We start from the raw sequence: 26181 nt of genomic DNA on the forward strand, positions 1-26181 counted from the left end.
AGGGTGGACTGACCATATGCAGATAGAGAGTTCGGAATTGGGGGCTGGGGGATGAGGAAAGATGCAATTATCTGCCCCTGTGGCTGAAGGGCATAGACTCTTGCGGGAGCAGAGGCTTATGGGAAATGTAGTCCCATCCCTGAGGCTTACGGGAAATGGAGTTCTGGTTCCTCCAGAAGGGAGGCTCAGGTTAATGTCTTCTCCCCCCTCGCAACCTCCAATCCCAGAAGCAGAGGGTGGGTGAAGTAGTAGGAGCTGGGGCTACGCTGCCTGGATCTTTGCAAACGAGGTGGTCAGAATTCTTGAGTCCTAGGGAGCGGTACAGGCAGGATTGCAGTCCTAACTCTGGCCCTGGCTTGCTCTCAGTTCATTTATTCACTCAACGTTCATTAAACCCACTGTGCTCAGCCAGGACCTATGCCAGAATTTGCGGGTGCAACATGTAACCAGTCAAACCCATTTCCTGCCTTTGATGGGGGGGTGGGTGAATGTGTGTCAGAGGGGCTTATAGAAGGTCTGCTAGAGATTTTCAAACTATGAACAGGGAGCCATTACCAGGGGCTGACATCAAGCTTTCTGGCTGAGGCCAATTTTTTGAAAAAAAATAAATAGAATAATCTAGAACATGCAGGGGAAATACCCATGTATGAAACTTTTATTTTCTGACAGGAGGCTATAGATACAGATATAGATATAGATTCCTCCCCCCCACCACCATTATGGGTCACAGTAAAAGAAACAAGGGGGATTCCCAGATGGCCCAGTGGGTAAAGAATCTGCCTGCCAATGCAGGAGACGTGAGTTCAGTCCCTGGGTCGGGGAGGGACTGGAGAAGGAAATGGCAACCCAGTCCAGTATTCTTGCCTGGAAAATCCCATAGAGAGAGGAGCCTGGCAGGCTACAGTCCGTGGGGCCACAAAGAGTTGGACATGACTTAGCAACTAAGCAACACCAACGTAGCAGGCCAGGCACTGATGGTCAGCCACCCTCATGGGACTCTTCCTAAGGTGGAGGCGGCCATTGGGCAGACTGTCTGACAAATAGTCACGCAACTTGTAACAGTGCTAAACGCGATAAGGAAGAGCCTGGGAGAGAGGAGTTGTTAGGTTGGCGGAGGAGTCCGAGGAGACTTTTTTGGAAAGGTCACAGTAAAGCCCAGATCTGCGAGGGGAAGGAAAGAGGCTAGAGGAGGGCAGTGCAGAGAGTACTAGGACAGAGAGAGTGCTGGGGGTGGTGAGGCGGGGCGGCCCTTGGGGCATCAAGAAGTGCATAGGAGGTTGATGAGGCTAGATCTGAATGAGCAGGAAATGGGGGTGTGAGCAATGAGTAAACTGGAGAGAGAGACTGAGCAGGGCCTGGCTACAGGGGCCAAGCCCGGTGAGCAATTTGGATTTATCAGTCAATAAACACCAGGGCAAGAGCTCTTAGCAGGGGAGGGACAGGCTCTGACCCTGGTGTTGACAGGCTTTCTCCGGCTGTGGTGTGGGGAGAGACTGACGGTGGAACCTGGAACACAGGGAGGACGTGACTTCAAAGTCCAGGTGAGAGATGGCTGCTGGCAGTGGAGGCAGAGAGGAGCAGCTCACTTCAAGACAGTAACAGGTGTCGACAAAGATGTGGAGGGGGTCTTCCCTGGTGGTCCAGTGGCTGAGACTCCGCACTTGCCATGCAGGGGGCCTGGAATCGATCCCCTTTCAGGGAACTAGATTCCACATGCCACAACTAAGACCCAATGCAGCCAAATAAATAAAATTTTTTTAAAAAAACAATGGCAACAAACAAGGATGTGGAGAAATCAAAACCGTCATACACTGCTGGTGGGAAGATTGCAGGCACTGAAACAGTCTGGCATTTCCTCAAACAGTTAAACACAGAATTACCATATGGCTCAGGAATTCCCCTTAGGTATCTCCCCAGAGAAATGGAAACACATGTCCCCACAAACATTTGCATGAGAATGTTCATAGCAGCCTTGTTCATAACAACCAAAATGTGGGAGCAACCCAAATGTCCATCAGTTGATGAATGGATCCACAAAACAGGCGACCTTCATACAGTGGAATATTATTCAGCCACCAAAAGGATTGAATTAGTGACAGATGCTACAACATGGATGAATGTTGAAAATATTATGCTGAGTGAAAGAAGTCAGATAACACAAATAGCCACATACTGTAGAATTCCATTTACAGGAATTATCCAGGATAGACAAATCAGACAAAGTAGATTAGTAGTTGCCTGGGGCTGGGATGGGGGTGTGCCTAAGGAGTTTCTTTGAGTGATAAAATATTCTAAATCTGATTGTGGTGACAGTTGTACAATGTGATTAACATATGAAAATCCACTGAGCTATACAATTTATTTATTTTTTTAATTCAAATTTTTTTTGGCCACACCGCGTGACTTGTGGGATCTTACTTTCCCCACCAGGGATTGAACCTGGGGCCTTGGCAGTATGAGAGCATGGAGTTCTAATCACTGGACTGCTAGGGAATTGCCTGAACTGTACAGTTTAAATGGCTGAATTGTACGGTATGTGAATTCTGTGTCCATAAAGTTGTTGAAAAATTGCTTTGGGGAAAAAAAAAAAAGCTTCAGGCTATGTTTTGGTGGGAGACTGTATGAGTCTTGGGCATGGTGTGGGCTGAGAGGAAAGGAATGATCTAGAAGGCCCACAAAGGTGGCTTAGCCATCTAGACAACGGGCCTTCTGTCAACACCACTTGCAGAAACTTCTCACGTTTTCCTGGTTAGTAGGAAGTGCTCAGCAAATGTCCATTGTTATTTTTATGGCAATCCTGTTGAAAGTTGAATCAGATCCATTCGCTCCTCCTTGGAGACTTTCTGTGCCTCCCATCTCACTGGGAGTAAAAGTGAAGTCCTCACTGTGGCCCCTAAGGTCCTGCTGGGACCATCCCTCCCCTTCCATTCTCTGGATGTCTACCCCCTATTCAGTGGCTCTGGCCACCCTGGCCTCCTTCAAGCTCCTCCCATATTCTGAGCACAGTCCTACCTCAGGGCCTTTGCACTTGCTGTTTGCTCTTCCCCAAAGGCCACATGGCTCCTTCCTCACCTTCTTTAGATCCATATTCAAATGTCACCTCCTCAGTGAGTCTGTGAAGCCTCCCTATCACCTTATGAATGACTGCACCTCCCCCATCTCACACATGGAATCCTGCTTTTTTCTCCATCACATCACCATTATGGCACACCAGATCTTTCATTTTTTTTGAAAACATAGTTATTATTTATTTATTTGGCTGCATCAGGTCTTAATCATGGCACGTGGCGGCATCATTGTGTCACACGGGATCTTTTGTTGTGGCTCACAGACTCTCCAGTTGTCTCGTGTAGGCATAATTGCTCCATGGCATGTGGGATCTTAGTTCCCTGCATTGCAGGGCGATTCTCAACCACTGGATCATCAGGGAAATCCCTAAATCTTTCACTTCTTTGCTTGGGTTATTGTCACCTCTCTCCCTAGAGACTCATGAGGGCAGAGACCTGCCTCTCCTGTTCCCTGCTCACTACTCAGCGCCTACTGGAGTCCCTGGCATGTGACATATGTACTGAATGAAGGAAAGAATTCAAGTTCATTTCCTTTTGATGCACTTGCTGCAGGGTTAGAGCCATGGCCCCTCCTCAGTCCCTCCAGTGTCGCCCACTTGGCACGAGAGATGCTGGCAAATAAACTCTGATCATCCGTTTGGGGAAAGAAGTGCAGGGTACTGTGGGGACGCCGGAGGGCACACCGTGTGGAGCCTAGAACATTCCAAAAGAAGCTTCCAGAGAGGGTGACATTTGGGCTCAGCTGTGATGAGAGCGGGGGCGAGGCTGAGACTGGGGTGGGAAGTGGAAAAAGGAGGGCATTCCAGACTCAGGGGGATGGAGTGCACAAAAGCCTGGAGGTGTGAAACAGCTTGGGACATTCAGGAAACTTCCACCTGCCGCCCCAGCTCAGTGGCTCAGGCCGAAAACTCCCAGTCATCACTGACTCCTGTCTTTTTCTCACACCCCCACATCTGATCCATCAGCTGGCTCTGCTTTCAAAATATTCCCAGAGCCTGATCAACTCTCCTCACCTCTGCAAATACCATCATGATTTGCTTGGACTATTGCAGTAGCCAGCTCAACAGGCTTTCTACTTTGGCCCTCCCTGCCTCCTCTACATGTTCTTCTTGCCCAGGAAGCCTGTTAACACCTAAGTCAGCTCACATCCCTTCTCCTTGGCTCCCATCTCACTTGGAGTAAAAGCCAGATTCCTTTCCTTGGCCCAAAGGCCCTAAATAGTCTGCCCCCTCAATACTTCTCACCTTTGACCCTCTTTCCCTCCCCCTCCAGCCACACTGGCCTCATTCCTATTTCTTGAATACACTATGAAAGTAGGAACCTGCCCCAGGGCCTTTGCGCTGGCTACTTTTTTCCTCTAGGGAATGCCCTAGTTGATGCCCTTGTCTCAGTCCAGCCTCTGCCCCTGTGTGGATGTCCCAGAGCAGCCTCCCCGGCCACCAGAGCTGCAGCCCCAGTTATTGCCTTCCCCAGGCCCTTAGTCCAATTCGTCTTTCTTCAGTGGGGTTAGTTCTGCCTGACATCAGGCTACAGGTTTGATTATGGAGCTCCCGAGGGCACAGTCTTTGCCTGTCTTGTTGCCAGCTCTCTCTGCAGTACCTGCACACAGAAGGCGCTGGAGGATTGTGTGTCTAGTGATTAAAGAAGTGAGACTGGAGTGGGAGGGGAGCAATGTGCAGGGGTGAGGCTGTCGAAAGTCTCCGACTGTTGAGCCGAGGAGCTGAGGGGTCTACTGGGGGAGGGGAGGGGCCTTGGAAAGAGTTATCAGGGTGAGAGGCCACCCAGCCGCCTCCTCTAGAAAACTGAAGGGCTTGAGGAGGAATATTCCATGCACCCAGGGTGCTGCCTCAGTCCTCATCCACTCACTCACTCACTCATTCATTCATTTGGCAAACAAATAGGTCTCCATGCCAGCCAACAAGTTGGCATGGGCATAAAGAAGGAGGCGGCCAGGACAGCAGTGTTTTCTTTTTTCAATCCTTGGCTGCACCGTGTGGTGTGTGGGATCTTAGTTCCCCACCAGGGATCGAACCTGTGCTCCCTGCAGTGGAAGCATGGAGTCCCAACCACTGGACTGCCAGGGAAGTCCCCAGGGATAGCAATGTTAATAACAACATTTCATTTTACTTTTGGGCTTCCCAGATGGCACTCGTGGTAAAGAACCTACCTGCCAATTCAGGGGCCATTAAGAGATATGAGTTCGATCCCTGGATTGGGAAGATCCCCTGGAGGAGGTCACGGCAGCCCACTCCAGTATTCTCCCTTGGAGAATCCCATGAACAGAGGAGCCTGGTGGGCCATGGTCAATAGGATCGCAGAAAATTGGACCCGACTTTGAAGCAACTTGGCACGCACTTTGCTTTTTAAATTTTTTTATTTTTAATTGAAGGATAATTGCTTTGCAATATTGTGTTGGTTTCTGCCATATATCAACATGAATCAGCCACAGGTATCATATATCCCCTCCCTTTTGAACTTTCCTCTCACCTTCCACCTGCACTTCACCTTTATGTGTATTGTAATTTACCTACAGTCACATACACAGGTCTTATGAGTACAGTCTGATGGGCTTTGACAAATGAACACACTTGTGCCAGCTCAATATCCCAGTTAAGATATACACTGTTTGTTTATCCCAGGAAATTCCCTTGCACCCCTTCCCGGTCAATCCGCCATCCCCAGGAAACCCTTAGTCTGTTTTCTTTCACTGTTTATTAATGTAGCCTGTTCTAGAGCACTGAATGGAATCGTACAGTTTGTATCTTTATAGAGTTCTTCATTTGCACAGAGCAATGATTTTGAGGTGCAATCATCCTATTGAATGTATCAATAGTTCATTGATTTATTTTTCTTTTTGGCTGCACCCTGCAGGATGTGGGATCTTAGTTCCCTGGCCAGTGATCCAACCTGGGCCCCGGGCAGTGGCAGCTCGGAGTCTTAACCATTGGACTACCAGGGAAGTCCCAATCATTGCTTTAAAAAATTTTTTTTATTTATTAATTTTCATTTTTGGTTGCACTGGTCTTCATGGCTGTGTGGGCTTTTCAGTTTTCTCTAGGAGAGTAGGGGCTAAATTCTAGCTGCGGTGCGCAGGCTTCTCATCCTGGTGGCTTCCCCTTGTTGCGGAGCGTAGGCTTTAGGATGAATGGGCTTCAGTAGTTGTGGCTCCCGGGCTCTAGAGCACAGGCTCAATAGTTGTGGCCCACGGGTTTCGTTTTTCCGCAGCATGTGAGATCTTCCCAGATCAGGGGTTGAATCCGGGTCTCCTGCTTTGGCAGGCAGATTCTTTATACCACTGAGCTAGGTCTGCCTACAGAATCTGAAGCATCAGCTCCACCATGGAGATACTGTCTGCCTATCATTTATTTATTTGTCTTTGATCATCATGTATGTAAAAGCCACAAAAATTGGAAGCGACCTTAATGTTCACCGGTAGGTTAATAAATAGGGGTGCATCTATCCCAGGAAATATTATACACCTGTTTAAAGAAATGAGAAAGAGCCATGGACTGACAGAGGAAAAGCTCTAAGATGTATTGTTGACTGAAAAAAGCAAGTTGCAGAATAATAAATACAGTGAGAGAGAACTTCCCTGGTGGTGCAGTGATTAAGACTCCATGCTTCCATTGCAGGGGACATGGGTTGATCCCTGAGTTGGGGAACTAAGATCCACATGCGCCAATAATAATAATAATAAAAATAAACAATCTCATTGACCACCAGTTGCAAGGGAGGTTGGTAATGATGCATTTTAGGTGAGCGCATTTCTGTCTCAGACAAAACTGGAGTTCTACGTACGACTAAGGAAGGAGAGAATTGATGTTGAACAATAAATCTCTGCATTTTAAGTTAAGCCCACTCAGGAAAGATCCTGAACATTGGACTCACTTCCTTGCCCTCTGTACTCTGGGCAGAAGAGAGCCATGGGAGACTTTAAAGCAAGGTAGGCTATGTAAGGGGGCTTCCCTGGTGGCTCAGCAGTAAAGAATCTGCCTGCAATGCAGAAGCCACAGGAGACACAGTTTTGATCCCCGGGTGGGGAAGATCCACTGGAGGAGGCCATGGCAACCGACTCCAGTATTCTTGCCAGGAGAATCTCATGGACAGAGGAGCCTGGTGGGCTACCGTCCAGGCGGTTGCAAAGAGTCGGACACGACTGAAGCGACTTAGCATGCATGCACACACAGGTTATCTGGACCCCTCCCAGCAGTCACTTTTTAGAATTGCCTGGGGCCCAGGGACCCTCAAAAGATTTGGAGATAGAATTTATGGAGTCCGTGAACTTGGATAAGGAAAAGAGATCGCCTGCTTCCCTGGTGGCTCAGTGGTAAAGAATCTGCCTGCCAATGCAGGAGACACAGATTTGATCCCTGATCCGGGAAGATCCCACATTCCTCGGAGCAACTAAGCCTGTCTGCCTCAACTATTGAGACTGTGATCTAGAACCTGGGAGCCCCAATTACTGAAGCCTGGGCCCCTAGAGCCTGTGCTTCGCAACAAGAGAAGCCATTGCAATGAGAAGCCCATACACCACTACAGAGCAGGCCTAAAGTAAGCAAGTGTTAGTCACTCAGGCACGCCCGACTCTTTGCGACCCCATGGACTGCAGCCCACCAGGCTCCTCTGTCCATGAGGTTTTCCAGGCAAGGATACTGGAGTAGGTTGCCATTTCCTTCTCCAGGGAATCTTCCCGACCCAGGGATCGAACCCAGGTCTCCTGCACTGCAGGCAGATTCTTTACCGACTGAGCTACAAGGAAAGCCCCAACAGAGTAGGCCTCACTCGCTGCAACTAGAGTAAAGCCCTTGCGGGATCGAAGACCCAGCATAGCCAAAAATCAATAGCAAAATAAAATTATTTTAAAAAAGAAAAAGAAACTGCATCTTTCTTTTCAGTAACCTCCAACTAAAATCCAACATTTCATTCTGTTTTTGTGGCAGGTTGTATTTTCTGCAGAAAACACAGAGACAGGCCTCTGTAGACAGGCCTTCCAATTTTGTACAAAGATGGGCCTCTGTCATTGGATAGAGGCCAAGGAACTGAGTCCAGTGTTCACCATCTTTCCTGCCTGGGGGCTTAACTTAAAAAGTAAGATCTTCAAGATCTTGCCACTTCCCCATTAAAAGATGAAGTTTGTGTCTCTCTCCCTTGAGCCTGTTTGACTACCTTGCCCAATAGGGTTCAATGAAAGTGATGTTATGTGAGCTCTGGGGCTAGGTTATAAAAATGCCATGTACTTAGTTCTGCCTTGTTCTCTCTGGACAAACTCTTAGAACTCAGCGTCCATGCTGTGAGGAAGCCCACGAGTGCGTGGAGAAGGCTGCGTGGGGAGGACTTGAGGTCCCCCTACCCCGTCCCAGCTGAGCTGCTGCCCAACAGCCAGTTCCAACTTGCCAACCAGGTGAGTGAGCCATCTTGATAATGGGTTCCCCGACTCCCAGAGGAGCTGTCTCACCTGTTGCCTCATGGATCCGAGATGAGCTGTTTCCACTGAGCCCCACCCCAAATGTAGATTCAAGAGCAAAGTAAATGATTGCTATTGTTTTAAGCCACCGAGTTTTGCAGAGGTTTACTCCATATCAGTGGATAACTCATATAGTTACGAATGTAGGTGACAACCCACATTAGCAATACCTGTGTCGTATTGGCAATACCTGTAACTTTGTTTATTCTGGAATCTCTTATCCTACTGCTAGAAATCACAGCTATTTCCAAACCATACCAGAGCTGTTGCAGATGTTTGAAATATTGTTTCAATTCCACTTTGGAATTATAGAACCTACTAGTTCTTCTCCCTTAATACATTAATAAAGAAGCATGGGACTTCCCTGGAGGTCCAATGGTTTAAGACTCCAAGCTTCCAATTCAGGGGATGTGGGTTCGATCCCTGGGCAGGAAACTAAGATCCCACATGCCAAGTGGTGAAGGGAAAATTTAAAAAGGGAGAATTCCAGAATGAGATAATGGTGGTTGAGACTCGATATTGGTCCCATAGTGCAGCAGGAAGCCCCCAAGACGGCTGCTAAAAATCCCCATTCTTGGCATTCCCACACAACTACATTACATTTATATATGTAAGTGATGGGAAATTAGAGACATAACTCCAAAAATAGTTAATGACCTAAAGGACAATAACTTTGGGGATTGTCTTTCTACTTGAAAAACCATCATTTCATACGGTATTGATTTCAGACTAGTCAACATCTAACTTAACTGGTACGGACACTCTCAATCAGTAATAAACAGAAAGTCAAGGGATTAATAGATACACATCACCATATATAAAATGAACAATGATGACCTACTGAATAGCACAGGGAACTATATTTAATACTTTGTAATAACATATAATGGAAAAGAATGTGAAAAAGAATATATATATATATAGCTGAATTGCTTTCCTGTATATCTGAAACTAATACAACTTTGTAAATCAACTATACTTCAATTAAAAAATAAAATTAGAAGGCTAAAATAATATAAATAAGCAAAATGTAATTTTGTAAGCATTTTAAATCTTAAGAATTACAGAAATAGTTATATAATAAAATCCATCAAGGAACTTCCCTGGTCGTCCAATGGTTAAGACTCCATACTCCCAAGGCAGGGGGCACGGGTTTGATCCCTGGTCGGAGAACTAAGATCCCACACGCTAAAACAGTGTGGCTAGAAAACCAAAACCAAAAATCACCAATAATATACTCAAAAATAAAAGTAAGTCAAAGATACGTTCCCCTGGAAGGCGTGCCTGCTTAGTTGCTTCAGTCCGACTCTTTGTGACCCTATGGACCATAGCCCACCAAGCTCCTCTGTCCCTGGGGATTCTCCAGGCAAGAATACTGGAGTGGGTTGCCATTTCCTTCTCCAGGGGATCTTCCCAACCCAGGAAATTGAACCCACGTCTCTTACATCTGCATTGGCAGGCAGATTCTTTACCACTAGCGCCACCTGGAAAGCCCTCTTGTGGAATAGTGAACTCACTCGGTCGTATCTGACTCTTTGCGACCCCGTGGACTGTAGCCTGCCAGGCTCCTCTGTCCATGGGATTCTCCAGGCAAGAATACTGGAGTGGGTTGCCATTAATAGGGGTTGACAAATAGCAGGCTTCTGGCCATAACCAGCCCATAATCTGTTTTTATAAGTAAAGTTTTATTGAAACACATTCTTTTATGTATTGTCTATGGCTCTTTTCTTTTTTTTAATTGAAATATAGTTAATTTACAATTTTTTGTAAATACATATGCATACATGTATATGAATTCTTTCTCAGATTCTTTTCCATTATAGGTTACAGATATTGCATAGGGTTCCCTGTGCTGTACAGTAGGTCTTTGTTGTTTATCTAGTTTATGTACCGTAGTGTGTATATGCTACTCTCAAACTCCTGATTTATCTCCCCTCCCCTGCCCCGTGGGTCTTCTTTCACTTCAAGATCAGAGTCAAGTGGTGCTGATACAGGCCATACGACGGCAAAGTCTAAAATATTTTTTCTGGCCTCTATAGACAAAACATTTGCCTCCCCATCCCTAGAGTGTCAGAGGATACTTAGGTGGGCTTCTTAGTGCCTAAAGCTGTACTATGGCTGCTTCCCATCACTTACGTATGTAAATGTAATATAGTTGTGTAGGAAACGCCAAGGATGGGGATTCTTAGGGGCTATCTTGGGGGCTGCCTGCTGCGATCTGGGACCAGTATCACATGGGGCGCAAATAGCTGACTATTATCCAGCCCCGTTTGTGACACTCAAGCTAGCTTTCAAAGCTATGGTTGAAATGTTCCTCACCCCTGTCCCTCACCAGCCCATAACATTCCTGACCACGCCCCGGGGGATCTGCTCTGTTCCCCGTGACCTTGATGACCTTTCTGCATCCATCTGGTTGTCCTCATGTCACCTTCTGGCTTTGGGCTTGTGTGTCTGCATATCTGCTATTAATTTAAATGAGACAGAGTCTACCTTCCGAAGGCAGAGAATGAAAAGTTGCGGGTTTTAGCATATAGGGACAAGAATGCATGCCTACAACGCTCTGTTGGTTTGATGAAGGCATCTCATCAAGGATGCCTTTCAGGAATTCAGAGCTGGCGGTTAAAACGAGATTAGCAGAGAGGAGAATTCAAGGAGCATGATTACATTGCAGATTGGGGCCGCAGGGCACAAGGGCCCGGTTTTGGTTTTGTTTAAGTCTGGTGCTGGATAATTGGTGCATATACGTAGAATTAATTCATGAAGCTGTTCACTTCTGAAATATGTTCTCTTATACGTATGCACTTGGCTGATGTTGTTGTTCGGGTGCCAAGTCGTGTCTGACTCTTTTCGACCCCTTGGACTGCAGCATGCCAGGCTCCTCTGTCCTCTACTAACTCAGGTCCATGGAATTGGACATGTTTATATTGATAGTCCAATATAAACTTTAAAAAAATTTGATTGTCAAGGAGACAAATTATCCAAGAACTCCTTAGTGTCTCAAGCTTTTTCGATTGAGTGTCTTTAGACACTGTGCCACCGAGGCTGTGTGGCTCTGGGCAAGTTACTTAACCTCTTTGACCCGTAATTTGTGCATGTGTAAAAGGAAGGTAATGCTTATCGAGCAACATTGCCTGAGATAACCAGAGGCAGCCTGAGTCACTGTCACAGAGGATGTTGAAGACATATCACTGCTGCGTTTGTCACGTGTTGTGCTTAGCCACTCAGTCCTGTCTGACTTTGTGCGACCTCATGGGCTGTAGCCCGCCAGGCTCCTCTGTCCATGGGGATTCTCCATGGCCCTAATACTGGAATGGGTTGCCATGCCCTCCTCCGGGATCTTCCCAACCCAGGGATCGAACCCAGGTCTCCCGAATTGCAAGTAGATGGATACTTTACCATCTGAGCCACCAGGGAAGCCCATAGGTTTTGTCATAGTTGTGATAAATGGATAAAGATATGGAAAATGCAGAACTGCCATGCCAATAAATGGATAAGTCACAAGGCAGAACTACAACGGATTCCCAACCTGTGGGAAAGCTTTTACCCTCCTTCTTTAAAAAAAAAAAAAGTATTTATTTATTTGGCTTCACTGGGTCTTACTTGTAGCACATGGGATCTTTAGTCGAGGCATGTGGGATCTAGTTCCCTGACCAGGAATCGAACCCAGGCCCTCTGCAATGGGAGAGAGGAGTCTTAGACACTGGAGCACCAGGGAAATCCCTTTACCCTCCTTCTTGACTCTTTTAATAGTACGTTTTGCTTTCTGAAATGATCTATCCCTTTATTTATTGACTTGTTTACTCTCTCCTGGAATGAGCCCATTTTGTTCATTGCTGCATCTCCAGCGCCCAGAACTATGCCAGCCATGTAGCAGGTGGTCAATAAATGTTTAGTGACTCAGTGAATGAATACAGAAATGACAATGAGACTCAGTTTTTCACTGACCAAGAGGAAAACTCTAATAAATTTGATAACATTCCATAGGGAGGATGTGTAACACAAACTCTACCGTATCATCCATTTTGTAAACGAGTGGAAGTTGTTTGCCTTTCCAGAAACTGACTTGGCACTCTTACCCAGTAATTCTGTTTCCGGGACTCTATGGGAAGGACCCTTGTGGCTCAGACTGCAATGCAAGAGATGCAAGTTCAATCCCTGGTTTGGAAAGATCCCTTGGAGAAGGGAATAGATACCCACTCCAGTATTCTTGCCAGGAGAATCCCATGGACAGAAGAGCCTGGTGGGCTACAGTCCATGGGGTCACAAAAAGTCAGACATGACTGAGCAGCTTTCACTTTTCTTTCATGGGAAGGACATAACCTTAAGATATGCAGGAAAGCTGATGCAGAAAGATTTTCTCTGTTGCATTATTTGTATCAGTAAAAAAAAAATAGATGCAAAAGATATTTGTAATCATAAGTTGAAATATTTATAGTAATAATAAGCTTTAGAGGAAAGGTTCTGTAAAGTATGGGATAGCAACGTTATGGAATGTTATGCAATCATTTTAAGTGAAAGGGGAACACGTTTTTATGATGGACTAAATCAAAATAAGCAGAATGCAGAAGTGCTGTGTAATGTATTCTCAACATGAAATGGAAGAAAATTATTCAACTTGGAATTAATGGAAGGCTCCAGAGCCAATAATGGAGACAGAATCACCAGAGGTTTTGCTTTTCCATCTTTTGCTTATCTGTAGTTCCCAAACTCACTCCACACCATGCATGGATGCAATTTTTTCTTTTTCTTTTTGATAATCACAAAGCAAGAAAATCATTTTCAGAACCAAGGGTTTACTCCCGCTGACCGGTCAAGGATTCAGTTCTGGAGATGCTGGAACAAATCCAAAATGCAGAGATGGCGCTGGGCGTAAACATAATTATCCCAGAGAACACTCGGCAAGGAACCCAATGTCCAACCAGAGGCAAGTGAGGAAGTAAACCCTACTCCACCCATAGAAACCTAGGCAGGCATCAAAGGTGATGTTTACAAGCAGCCTGAAGCACCATGGCAAATGTTTATGTGGACAGCTGTGTGCAGAACAGCAAGATATAAAATGAAACATGCAAAGAAGAAAACGAAGAAAATGACATATGTAATATCATCCCCTCTGCATATTTGTGTAGTCATTTTTGTGTATATATACACAGGCACACATAAACGTACATAGAGAGGATTTTATGTATATATGGTGGCTTAGTCGCTAAGTTGTGTCCGACTCTTGCAACCCCACGGGCTATAGCCCGCCAGGCTCCTCTGTCCATGGGATCCTCCAGGCAAGAATATTGGAGTGGGTTGCCATTTCCTTCTCCAATATAGATATATATAGGGGCACAGAGGGGGTTTTATATCCCCACAGAAAACAGTGGGATGAGTAAATATAAATGTGTATTATGTTTAAATTATAAATATATATTAAATATAATATTATATAAACACATATTAATATTTTGTAGATTTGTATTTTAAATAGTGTATTTATAAGAAATGTATATATATTTATATATATGAAATTAAGAGACAAAAACCAGGATGCCAACCACCTAATTTAACAAAGATAAAACCCTTAAAAATAAATATGTCAATTTATAAAACATTTCTGCCAATTAAAAGTAAACCATGCAGAAATGAAAAAAAATATGTCAGAACACTATTCCTGGTTATTTCTTGGTGGTAGACCCCCTGGGGGTTAATCTTGCCCTTTCCACTTTATGAGCTTCCCTGTGGCTCAGCTGGTAAAGAATCCACCCGCAATGTGGGAGACCTGGGTTCGATCCCTGGCTTGGGAAGATCCCCTGGAGAAAGGAAAGGCTACCCACTCCAGTATTCTGTCCTGGAGAATTCCATGGACTGTGTAAGCCATGGGGTGGCAAAGAGTCAGACACGACTGAGCGACTTTCAGAATTCAAAAACTTTGGATTCTTTTACACACAGCTGTTCAATGAGACTGTGTTCAAGTTCATAGAGAAAGTCCCTTGGTCACTCGATGTCTTTCCTAGGGGACCCACTCTTTTTGTCGAGTGTGTTTCCTCACAGTGTCTTCTCCCCTTATACTCTCCCACATATTTAAGTCTTCATAAATATACACTTTTGTAGGGGTTTTTTCACCTGAATATCACGTAGTGTCCCAGATGAACTGTCCAGCAACTTGCTTTTCTCACTTAATAGGCCTCAGAGAACTTAATCTGTCACCAGCCCTGTTTTGCGATTTTAATCTGCTGTGTCACATTTCATAGCAGGGTGAGTCTCAGTTTATTTGATCATTCCTACTGGCGGCGCCTAGGTGGTTCCCAGTGCTTTGGCTGTGACACACAACAGCGCTGTGAACATCTTGCGGGTTGAAGGTCTTCTCCAGGGGAGATTCCGAGCAGTGAGATGATAGCATGAAGAGGACACGCATTAAAAGGCTAAGGAGCCCTGCCAGCGACCCTCTCCTCTTCCTCCTTTTTTGTAATCATCAGGCTTTCCGTTTTGAGCCTGTGTTTTCATGAAAACAAACACACAGTATGATTTGGAAGAATGCAAATTTGCACGTCATTTTCTGGGCTTCCCTGGTGGCTCAGTAAAGAATCTTCCTGCAGTGTGGGAGACCCGGGGTTCAATCCCTGGATCAGGAAGATTCCTGGAGAAGGAAATGGCAACCCACTCCAGCGTTCTGGCCTGGAGAATCCCATGGACAGATGAGCCTGGAGGGCTACACTCTCATAAAGAGTGGGACACGACTGAGAGACTAACAGTTTCTGGGAACCAGTCACAGACGCTCCTGGGCTGACGGATAAGGCTCCTGTGTCTCCCTGCAGTGAGCATCCAGTGTGTGGAGGGTGACCTGGTCCTGTCTCAGGTCATCAGTTTTAAATATGGCAGTGTGTACATGTCAATCCCAATGTATCCCTCCTCCCCACCTTTCCGCTTTGGTAACCATAAGTTTTCTAAGTCTGTCTGTTTCGCAAGTAAGCTCATTAGTATCATTTTTAAAGATTCCACGTATAAGTGATATCATACTTATGATAAGTATCATTATGATAAATCATATGACCTCCAATATAAAAACAAACAAAAACAAAACAAAAACCCCACAAGTAAAAACAAACAATCTGGGACTCGAGATTGGCATCTGAAGATGGGCCAGTCTTGTGGGACCAAGCCCTCAACCTGTGGAGTCTGTGCTGACTCTGGGTAGTTAGTGAAGTGAATTGTTGAACACCCAGCTGGTATCTGGAGAATTGGTGGGTGTGGGCGTGGCATTGAGGGGGAGAAACCATACATATTGGTGCCACAAGTGTGAGTGGAGACAGTTTTCCTTTGCCCCCTTTTTACTCACATGAATATACTGATAAACTACTTCAAGCACACAGAAAAATCAGAAGTATTATACGATGACTATTGCATACCCATCCTTCAGAGTCGTCGTAGAATTTTCATTCAGTTTGCTTTCTGGCTTATCTTCCCATCCACTTTTTACACTGAGATGTAATTGGCATACAACATTGGGTAAGATGAGGTGTACAATATGATGACCTGATACGTTGATCTGTTGCAGCGTGATTACTATTGGAGCGTTAGCTAACACCTTTATCATATCTCTTGATGATCATTTCTGTTTTTGTGGTGGGAACAATTAAAATCCACTCTTGGGAGTTCCCTGGTGAGCTAGCGCTTAGGATTCCAGGCTTTCACTGCTGTGACCCAGGTTTAATCCCCACCTGGGGAACTGAGATCCTGCAAGCCTCGAGGTGTAGCCAAAAAGTAAATGAATAAACAATAAATAAAATCCAGTCTCTTAGCAACTTTGAAGTTTGTGATCCAGGATTGTTGTCTGCATTCACTACACTGTACATTGGATCTCCAGGACTTATTTATCTACCGGCTGCAATTTTATTATTTTTTTCAAGTCAGATTTACTCAGCCCTAATTTACATAATAATCATCCAATTCCATACAATAAAACACAGCCTTTTAAAGTACAGCCTGCAATGCGGGAGACCCGGGTTCGATCCCTGGGTCGGGAAGATCCCCTGGAGAAGGAAATGGCAACCCACTCCAGTACTCTTGCCTGAAAATTCCTTGGACAGAGGAACCTCGTAGGCTACAGTCCATGGGGTCACAAAGATTCGGACACAACTGAGCACTTCACTCACTCAACTTTTAAAGCATATGGTTCAATGAATTTGTTTCCATTTACCTACTCACAGCTCTATTGGTGTATACTTAACATACGGGAAACTGTACATATTCGAAAGTGCCCAATTTGCTAAGCTTTGATACGTGTATCCCTGTGAAGCCATCACCACAAGCAAGATGGTGACCACATCATCACCCCGAAAGTTTCCTGTGTCCCTTTGTAAATCCTCCTTCTACCCCACCCCACCCTCATCCCCAGGCACCCAATGACCTGCTTTCTGTCACTGCAGGTTAGTCTGCATTTTTTCTAGACTTCTATATAAATGGAAGCATACAGAATGTTCTATTTTTTTTTTTTTTTTGGTCTGGCTTTTTTTTGCTCAGCAGAATTATTTTGAGGTTTGTCCACATTTTTGGGTGCTTCAGAAGTTCATTCCTTTTTATTGTCCAGCAGTATTCCATGGTCCGGTGGTGCCAGACTTTGTTGATTCAATTGCCTGTTGATGAACATCTGGGGTGCCTCTCCTAGTTGCTTATGGGGCTGCTCTTATGGCTCAGCTGATAAGGAATCCGCCTGCAATGTGGGATACCTGGGTTCGATCCCTGGGCTGGGAAGATCCCCTGGAGAAGGGAACGGCTAACCACTCCAGTATTCTGACCTGGAGAATTCCATTCACCGTATAGTCCATGGGGTCGCAGAGTTGGACACAACTGAGCGACTTTCACTTCATTCACTTCACATCTCCTAGTTGCTTATAATAAATAATGCTGCTGTGACCATTCATGGGTTTTCCCATGGATATGTGCTTTTGTTTCTCTTGGGTAGAGACTCAGGAATATAATTGTTGGGTCATATGAGAAATGTAAATTTATTTATCTATGGCTGTTCTGGGTCTTCATTGCTGCGAAGGCTTTTCTGTAGTTGCAGAGAGTGGGTGCTCCGTTTCTCATTGCGGTAATTTTTCTTGCTTCAGAGCGCAGGCTCTAGGGCACATGGGCTTCAGTCGTGGCGGCTCCCGGGATCTCGAGCACAGGCTCATTAGACGTGGCACACGAGCTTAGTTGTTCCATGGCATGTGGAATTCTTCCCAAATCGGGGAACGAACCCATGTCTCCTGCATTGGCAGGCGGATTCCTTACCACTGAGCCACCAGAGACGCCTATAAACTTAAATTAGTAAGAATAGGGAGGGAGAAAATCTCTTCTGTTGAGACTTCCCTGGTGGTGTAGTGGCTAAGACTCAGCGCTTCCCATGCAAGCAGCCCAGGGTTTGAGCCCTGGTCACAGAACTGGATCCCACGTGCTGCAGCGAAGAGTCTGCGCGAGGCAGTTATGGATCCCAACTGCCACGAGGGAGATCAAAGATCCCGAGTGCTGCAGCTAAGACCGGGCACAGCCAAAGAAATAAGTATTTAAATTTTTTTCTTCTACCCTTCTAGGTTCTTTTGGCTGGTCCAACGATTAAATTGAATTAAGACAAATCAACAAGAGAAAAACAAAGTTAGCTTTGTGTGCAGGAGGCTTGCACAGACTCGAGAGGCTCAAGGACTGTCAGGCAGTTGACGCTTAAATGACAGCCTGAGCTAAGAAAAAGCGAGAGGGGGTCTGGGGCTTCAAAGGGAAGGAAACCAGTTCATGGGAAGATGGGAAGTGTTTGGTTAACAGATATTTGCCATGCTAAGGAAAGACAATGGGACCCAGGGGAATTTGAACAAATGGGGACCTCGCCAGCCCCACCCCTCCCCCTCCAATTTAGTATACCTACCCATCCTCTTTGTATTAAACAGTTATCTCTGGGGATAGTTCTCTTCCTGGACTAGGCTCCCTATCTGAATTCTTTTAGGCAGCTAAGGGAGAGGTAAAAAGCATTTCTTGGGTCTGTCGGGCCTTGATTGTCTTCAGCTTAAAATAATCTATATACCAAAGTGGCAGGTGTTAGGGTAGCCTGTCCTAAACCCCATCAGTCCCCTCCTCTGAAACTTCTTTGGAAACTCCACACAGGAAAAGCTGAACTGGTAGATCGTTCCATTATTTCGTTGAATTAGTCTCTTAGTCTGGAAAATAGGTCAGTTCAGTGAAACAGTTGTGTCTCATTTTTAGGAGGTGGTAGTACAGCTGGGTTCCCAAAGTGAGGCCTATATTGCATGAGAAATGAGGTATTTAATAAGGCATTTCTATGGAAACAAAAGAAAAACAATGGTTAACGATTAGAGAAGATTAGAATCCCAGTTTCTGAGTTCTGAAGGCAGCCAGTTGAGAACATTTCTACGTGTCGGGCCCAGAACGTCTTCAGATGGAGTGGGGGCAAGCAGTGGCAACATGACAGGTGTTCCTGGTCCGTATGTCTCTGGTGATCTTCTTCTTTTTCTTCTTTGTACTATTTATTTATTTGGCTGCCTTGGGTCTTAGTCATGGCCTGCAGGATCTTTAGTTGTGGCACGTGAACTCTTACTTGCGGCAGGCAGGGTCTATTTCCCCGATCAGGGATGGAACCTGGGTCCCCCTGCACTGAGACTGCAGAGTCCCAGCCCCTGGACCGCCAGGAAAGTCCCCCTGGTGATCCTTCTGAGTGTTCACATAGCAACAACGGGCCTGAAGACTGTCCGTACACGAGCTGTTTGTGATTTTGCTATCCATCTGTCCAGCTTTAGTTTGCAAGGCTTTGGGAACAGGGCAGTGTTAGTCTTCCGTGATTCCAAGTTGTTAGTCTTCCGTGATTCCAAGTCAGAAGGGTAGGGAAAAAATTGGAAATGTTAGTATGGACAATAGTCAAATACTGGAGGAAACTAGATGAGTTCAGAATCTAGTTCGATTTACAGGGAGAAAACAAAATCTCAAAGACAATAAACAAAACTAAAATCTAATATCCATAGGTATGTATTTTTAAAAAATGACTTTTATACTTTCTGTATTTTTTTAACAAATACTCTTTTCTTAAAAAAAATTTTATTTTTGGCATCATGAGGTCTTGGTTGCATCATGCAGGATCCTCACTGCAGCCTGTGGGATCTTTTGTTGCAGTGTTTGGACACTTACTTCATTGCAGTTCATAGACTTCTCTCTAGTTTTAGTACAGCGTCTCCAGAGCACATGGGCTCTGGTGTTGCGGCACCAAGGACTCAGTTCTCATTGGCATACAGGATTTTAGGTTCCCGACCAGGGATCGAACCTGTGTCCCCCTGCATAGTAAAGAGGATTCTCAAACACTGGAGCAGCAGAGAAGTCCCAACACATGTGTGTATTATAGTGTCTACTGAAATATAGTTTTTTACTCTCTACAATCACCCCAATTTCCATCAGAGAGAACCACAGAAAGATAAATTTGTTTGCCAATTAAGTCTGGTTTCGAAAGACTTGGCTTGATTATTTACATATGTGCAGCAAGAATAGTGGACATGGAACAACAGACTGGTTCCAAATAGGAAAAGGAGCACGTCAAGGCTGTATGTTGTCACCCTGCTTATTTAACTTCCATGCAGAGTACATCATGCGAAATGCTGGGTTGAATGAAGCACAAGCTGAAATGAAGATTGCCAGGAGAAATATCAATAACTTCGGATATGCAGATGACACCACCCTTATGGCAGAAAGTGAAGAGGAACTAAAAAGCCTGTTGATGAAAGTGAAAGAGGAGAGTGGAAAAGTTGGCTTAAAATCCAACATTCAGAAAACGAAGATCATGGCATCTGGTCCCATCACTTCATGGCAAATAGATGGGGAAACAGTGGAAACAGTGTCAGACTTTATTTTTTGGGGCTCCAAAATCACTGCAGATGGTGACTGCAGCCACGAAATTAAAAGATGCCTACTCCTTGGAAGAAAAGCCATGACCAACCTAGACAGCATATTAAAAAGCAGAGACATTACTTTGCCAACCAAGGTCCATCTAGTCAAGGCTATGGTTTTTCCAACAGTCATGTATGGATGTGAGAGCTGGGCTATAAAGAAAGCTGAGCGCCGAAGAATTGATGCTTTTGAACTGTGGTGTTGGAGAAGACTCTTGAGAGTCCCTTGGACTGCAAGGAGATCCATCCAGTCCATCCTAAAGGAAATCAGTCCTGAATATTCATTGGAAGGACTGATGTTTAAGCTGAAACTCCAACACTTTGGCCAACTGATGTGCAGAAGTGACTCATTGGAAAAGACCTTGATGCTGGGAAAGATTGAAGGCGGGAGGAGAAGGGGACGACAGAGGATGAGATGGTTGGGTGGCATCAGCGACTCAATGGACATGAGTTTGAGTGAACTCCGGGAGTTGGTGATGGACAGGGAGGCCTGGCGTGCTGCGGTCCATGGGGTCGCAAAGAGTCAGACACGATTCTTTGCGACCCCATGGACCTGAGCAAGAGTAGTGATGGACAACATAGAATCTTTTAATCTGCTTTGCTTGAACTTTTTATCAGAAATCTCATATTACTTCTTAAAAAAACCTCTGAAGGCGAGGAAGTCAAGCCAAGAACTTACCATCAGATCTTGCCTGCCACACTTAGAGATTTGGGTTAATTCTTCTCTTCTTGGGGTCCCCAGAATATCCTGGGGTTACTGCCCCTGCCAGGAAGTGAGCTTCCTTACTAAAGGCAATGCCAACTAGAGGTAGAAAAAGCCACACATCTACAAGGCATATATATATATATAGACACGCATGAACATACAGACAGATGCAGAGACTTCATAGCTTCTATTTTAAAGTAATCATAAGATGGGTATTTGTGGAGAAGATATATAAGGTTTTGTTACCGAACCAGGTTTGTTTGCCTGATGCAGAGCAAGACAAAAATGCTAAGATGTTGAGATTTCCAACAGAGAAAAGATTTATTCATTAGGCGGCCAAGAGGGAAGACAGGAGAACACGTCAAGCGAGAAGACAGGAGAACACGTCTCAGATCTACCGCCCCGACAGTTAAGGGCTTGAGATATTTATAGAATAAATATGAAATAAATATGGAATAAATGAGTAGGGTGATCTTGGGCATATCTGAGTCACTTGCTTCTTCAAGGAATGTATGTTAAAATATGGAAGTGCTGAGTGTCAAGACAACTCCCAGTCGTCACATATGGTTATGAGAGCTGGTCTGTAAAGAAGGCAGAGCACCAAAGAATTGATGCATTTGAACTGTGATGCTGGAGAAGACTCCTGAGAGTCCCTTGGACTTCAAGGAGATCAAGCCAGTCAATCTTACGGGAAATCAACCCTGAATACTCATTGGAAGGAATGATGCTGAAGCTGAAGCTCCTGTATTTTGGTCACCTGATGCAAAGAGCCGACTCACTAGAAAAGTCGCTGATGCTGGGGAAAACTGAGGGCAGAAAGAGAAAAGGGCATCCGAGGAAAAGATGGCTGGATGGCATCACCGATGCAATGGACATGAACTTGGGCAAACTCCGGGAGATGGTGAGGGACAGGAAGGCCTGGCCTGCTGCCATCCATGAGGTCACAAGGAATTGGACACGACTGAGCGACTGACCAACAACAGGACAACTTTATCATTCTTATCACTTAGGAAATTCCAAGGGCTTTAGGAACTCTGTGGCAGGAACAAAATATACATTTCTTATTATGAATCACATTAATATGATATTTGACAATATTTTAATGCATTTCAAAGTGAGTTGCAGAAACGAGCACACTCTAACCCTTCAATGAACATTTTAACTAGGGTTCCATGTTCTCAGTTGTATTTTTTTGGAACAGGGTGAAATTTACAGAATGTGCAATGCACAGATCTTAACTTGGGTTTCAAGAAAGAGCTAACTTGTGTGACGATGTCCTTTTGCTGTTCCAGGTGCTGAAGAGCCTGGTATATTATCCTGTATGGAACGTCCCACCTCCCTGACTCATTTCTTTCCTTGTAAATTTTTTTAGCTTGCACCTTCCCCCTGCCCTCCCCACCCCACTCCCTGCCGCCTGGTGTTTCCCCAACACTAGAAGATGTGCCTGGAGCAGGGCTTCTCACCTTGGCCCTGGTGACACTTGAAGCTGGAGGAGTCATCCTTGTGGGGCCACCTGTGTGCTGTCAGACGTTGGGTGGCCTCCTTGGCTTTGGCTCGTTAATCCCAGTAGCATCTCCTTCCCCAGCTGCAACAACCAAAAGATATCTCCAGATATGTCCAAATGTCCTTTGGAAGGGACAAAACTGTCCCAGATCGAGCAACCATCGGGCTCAACATTTGTGTTGTGAATTCTTCCCAGTTTGTTCCAAGAGCCTTGGGTCCCTGATGCTGAGGAGGGCAGACAGAATCCCCCCTCCAGAGACCACCAACCAACCCCCAGGAGAGACAGATGATTGCGCGAGGACCTTGGAGCTTCTGACTTATCTGAGCCCAGGGAAGGGCTTTTAAAAGGGATTCTGATCGGCAGCCAGGATGAGAACTGGTAACCCTGAGCAACTGTTGATTAAGTGTTGATGGTGGGCAAGAAGTTTTTCTCCTCCAGCCCTGCTCATGCCTTTATAGTAGCAGCACTGCTTGCCAGGTTCAAATCCAAGCTGGACAAGTGGTGTTTGCCTTCTGTGTCTCAGTTTTCTCATCTGTAAAATGGACTTAATAATAGTGCCAGCTGCATAAGGTCATCACGGGGATTAAATGTGGAGCTGGGTAGGTCTCTTGGCACTTCGTCAGGCACTGACTAAGGGCTACGTAAGGCTTTGACAGATACAACAAAACTATGACTGTGTATCTTGGTATGGCAGCGTGTCCCTGTGCCTTGGCAAGGCGTGTCGGTTTCCCTGAGCTGGGAGAGAACCCGCCACGTCACAGGGGACCCAGCTCCCTCCGTCTCTCCATTCTGCCTTTTGAGGGGCACAGTCCCACCTCTGAAGCTGTGCCCTTGCTGTCTTCTTTATCCTGTTCGTCCAATTCGAAAGCATCAATTCTTCGGTGCTCAGCCTTCTTTATGGACCAAATCTCATACCCATACATGACTACTGGAAAAATCATAGCTTTGAATATACAGACCTTTGTGGCAAAGTGATGTCTCTGCTTTTCAATATGTTGTCTACATTTGTCATAGCTTTTCTTCCAAGGAACAAGCCACTTTTAATTTCATGGCTGCAGTCACCATCCACAGTGATTTTGGAGCCCAAGAAAATAATATCTGTCACTGTTTCCCCTTTAATCCCCTCTATTTGCCATGAACTTATGGGACCTGATGCCATGATCTTAGTTTTTTGAGTGTTGAGTTTTAAGCCAGCTTTTTCACTCTCCTCTTTCACCCTCATCAGGAAACTATTTAATTTTTAGCTGTTGGTTATCTTTCTCCTTGACCACCGTATTAGTTCCCTGTTGCAGCTGTAACAAATTGCCACAGATTTCGTGGTTTAGAACAACCCAAATCGGGACTTCCCAGTGGTGCAGTGGCTAAGACTCCATGCTCCCAATGCGGAGGGCCTGGGTTCAATCCCTGGTCAGGGAGCTAGCTATATCTATCTACATGCCACAACCAGGAGTTTGCATTTCACAACTAAAGATCCCATGTGCTTCAGCTGAAACCCAGTGCAACCAAATAAATAAATAGAACACAGTTTTATTCTCTAACAGTTCTGGAAAGCAGAAGCCCAAAATGGATTTTGAGCTCAGTCATGTCTGACTCTTTGTGACTTCATGGACTGTAGCCTGTCAGGCTTCTCTGTCCATGGAATTCTCCAGGCCAGAATACTGGAGTGGGTAGCCATTCTCTTCTCCAGGGGATCTTCCCAACTCAGGGATCGAACCCAGGTCTCCCGCATTGTGGGCAGTTTCTTTGTCTGAGCCACCAGGGAAGCCCAAGAGTACTGGAGTGGGTAGCCCATCACTTCCCCAGGGCATCTTCCCCACCCAAGAATCAAACCATGGTCTCCTGCATTCTTTACCGGCTGAGCTACCAGGAAAGCCTAAAATGGATTTTACTAGGCTAAAATCAAGGTGTCAGCAGGGCTGTTTCTTCTGGGGGTTCCAGAAGAGAATCTCTTTCTTTGCCTTTTCCACATTTTACAGGCTGCCTGCATTGTTTGGCCTGTGGCTCCTTCCTCCATCTGCAAAGCCAGCAGAGTAGCACCATCAGTCTGTCTCTAACCCTGACCTTCCTGCCTCCCTTTGTCATTTGTAAATTACATTTGCTGTTGTTGTTCAGTCTAAGTCTTGTCTGACTCTGTGACCCCACAGACTGCAGGCTTCCCTGTCCATCACCAACTTCCGGAGCTTACTCAAACTCATGTCCATTGAGTCGCTGATGCCATCCAACCATCTCATCCTCTGTTGTCCTCTTCTCCTCCTGCCCTCAATCTTTCCCAGCATCAGGGTCTTTTCCAATGAGTCACTTCTCACATCAGGTGGCCAAAGTATTGGAGTTTCAGCTTCGGCATCAGTCCTTCCAATAAATATTCAGGACTGATTTCCTTTAGGATGGACTGGTTGGATCTCCTTATTGTCCAAAAGACCCTCAAGAGTCTTCTCCAACACCACAGTTCAAAAGCATCAGTTCTTCAGCGCTCAGTAAATTACATTAGGCCCACCCAAATCACCTAGGGTCGCCTCCTCGCCTCAAATCCTTAACTTTTTTTTTTTTTCAACTGGCAAGGAAGATTTTATTCAAGACTATTGTAACTGTGTTTATTGCAATCGGGGAGAGATTGAATTCAATTCTGCTAAAACAAGAGGGGCAGAGTTCTTAAGCATTGGGGTGAATTAATGGAAAAGCACTGGAGGAATGTGATGAGACCACCTGGGTTTGCTAATTATTGTTTATCAGAGTTTAGCTCTTGCCTCCCCACGAAGACCTGGAGATGGGGTATTTTCTTTCTTTTTTTTATGTTTTGTCCAGCTTTTCATTCTGATAAGAAGATACATATGCATATGCAAGCTACAAACTACCAAATGTGTAATACTGGTGATTTTGCATACAAGCTACATGTTTTAATATCAAATCCTTAACTTGATCACATATGTGCAAAGTCCCTTTTGCTAGTCTGAGGTCACTTATTTATTTATTTACTTTTTTAGCCTGCAGGCTTATGTGATCTTAGTTCTCCAGTCAGGGACTGAACCCAGGCCCTTGGCAGTGAAAGCAGTGAGTCCTAACTATGGGACCACCAGGGAATTCCCGATCCGTGTTTGTTCTGAGGTTAGGAGGTAGGGTCACTATTCATTTTTTGCGCCCTGCAACCCACTCCAGTACTCTTGCCTGGAAAATCCCATGGACGGAGAAGCCTGGTGGGCTGCAGTCCATGGGGTCGCTAGGAGTGGGACACGACTGAGCCACTTCACTTTCACTTTTCACTTTCATGAATTGGAGAAGGAAATGGCAACCCACTCCAGTGTTCTTGCCTGGAGAATCCCAGGGACAGGGGAGCCTGGTGGGCTGCCGTCTATGGGGTCGCACAGAGTCGGACACGACTGACGTGACTTAGGAGCAGCAGCAGCAGTATACCCAGTGCCTGGAACAGCGTCTGTCACAGAACCGGGGATCTGTAGGAGTTGCTGAATGAATGAATGGAACAGAAGGAGCAGGACGGGCAGGACGGATGTTCGGTGGAGCAGGTTTGGGGAGAGAGT

The 26181-nt window shown here is 45.4% G+C and overlaps 1 protein-coding gene across 1 annotated transcript in view; it reads left to right on the forward strand.

The window, feature by feature from the left end:
- SULT2B1 (sulfotransferase family 2B member 1) overlaps positions 1-26181 on the forward strand; it is an 83955-nt gene that overhangs the window by 15718 nt on the left and 42056 nt on the right. The window contains exon 2 of the mRNA XM_070771407.1: positions 8342-8469. The gene's annotated coding sequence lies outside the window, so the exon portion shown is untranslated. The remainder of the gene's footprint in view (positions 1-8341; positions 8470-26181) is intronic.

Source organism: Bos indicus, chromosome 18 (genome assembly GCF_029378745.1).
Source record: "Bos indicus isolate NIAB-ARS_2022 breed Sahiwal x Tharparkar chromosome 18, NIAB-ARS_B.indTharparkar_mat_pri_1.0, whole genome shotgun sequence".
Taxonomy (NCBI): Eukaryota; Metazoa; Chordata; class Mammalia; order Artiodactyla; family Bovidae; genus Bos; species Bos indicus.